Below are 1,697 nucleotides of genomic sequence, written 5' to 3'. Positions count from 1 at the left end.
GACTGAAAGCAAACAAAAAGCTGTTGGTGGTAGATCTATGGATCAAGTCATCCATTCTGGAAATGAATTTGAAATTATTCAAGAAAAAAATTACTGACATTCATATTCTCCACTAAGAAGATATCTCAAGGATGTTATTGGCAAGAATAAAAGACCAACAAGTATAATAATATTCATAGCAGCATCATTTAAAAAAATTAAAAATTTCTGAAAATGAGAGGTTTCCAAAGATTGTTTAATGGTGTAAAAGAATTCTTATGGGAAAATGAAAGTATAATACTTTACCATTAAAAATGGCAAATATGAAAATTTCAGAGAAGAATGAGGAAATGTTTGAAGTGATTTTGAAGTGATAATGAGTAAATAAATCAGAGCCAAAATAATATATAATAACTCCAGAATTATTAAGAAATTCAAAATGGAGAGGCAACTAAATTTTGACCAAGGTGAGTAGAATATTGCCATAGTTAAATAATTCATCTTTCTTTCTGTAAATAATAGATTATATGACTCTGAGGGTTTTTTTCTTTCTTTTTTAGATGATTTGAGGGAAGAAGATGTTGGATAAACTTTACGTTTAAAATACAGCCAATCCCCCAGGGTCTTCAAATAAAATCACATAGCATGGGATATTATAAATATTAGAAATGTCAGATTCAATACAGGTCATTTGATTTATGAATGAACAAAATAAATTCCAAAAAATGAAAACAAGTTATTTATGGAACTCTCTTGGGAAAATTGAAAAGCTTAGTTTTCTATATAAGCTTATATGACCTAAGTATTTTTGAAGTGTCATTTTATTTTAAGAGTGAAGAAGTTTAACTTTAAAGGACTAAATGTAAATGGTATTTGTCCTTTTATAACATATGACTACACTAGGTACTGCATTGCAATGGGGGAAACTATTCTGTACCATTGAGATTATCTACTATAAATGAAGAAAAAAATTTTCAAATTCAGTTAGGAAAGATCAAAAGTTAATTTCTATAGTAATAGAAACTGACAAATGGAGTTCTAACTAAATAAAGGCTTATTAAAAATCTCTATTTCCTTCATGACTCTAGTTATTTCATTAATAATTTTCTTAGTGCAGCAATGACAACCTTGTTCCTTAGGCTATATATCACAGGATTAAACATTGGAGTTACAATGGTGTAGAAAAGAGAGAGCACTTTGTCAATTTCTTCTGAGTCACTAGCTTTTGGTTGCAAATACATAATGGCAGCAGATCCATAGAACAAACCCACAACTGTAAGGTGGGAAAAGCAAGTGGAAAATGCTTTGTATCTACTTGTGGCTGAGGGGAGCTTCAGGATTGGGGTAATGATTTTAATGTAGGACAATAGTATGATCAGAGAGGAAGCCATGGAAAATAGCACAAGCACAACATAGACAGAAAGTTCATTCATAGAGGTGTCCCCACAGGCTAATTTCAGTAAAGGGGGAATGTCACAGAAAGCATGATTGAGAATGTTTGAACCACAAAATGGCAAAGAGAAAATCTGATATGTTTGACCTATCTGAACTGGGATCCCACCGATCCAAGAGAAAACCACCAGTTGGAAACAAAATCTGTGATTCATGATGAGAGGATAGTTCAGTGGCTTACAAATGGCCACATAGCGATCATATGCCATTACGGCCAAGAGAAGGCATTCTGTGGATCCTAGAATTAGAAAGAAGCAAAGCTGTAC

This window comes from Vombatus ursinus, unplaced genomic scaffold, assembly GCF_900497805.2.
Source record: "Vombatus ursinus unplaced genomic scaffold, bare-nosed wombat genome assembly UNPS02015184.1, whole genome shotgun sequence".
Taxonomy (NCBI): domain Eukaryota; kingdom Metazoa; phylum Chordata; class Mammalia; order Diprotodontia; family Vombatidae; genus Vombatus; species Vombatus ursinus.
Note: the sequence above shows the minus strand (reverse complement) of the source record.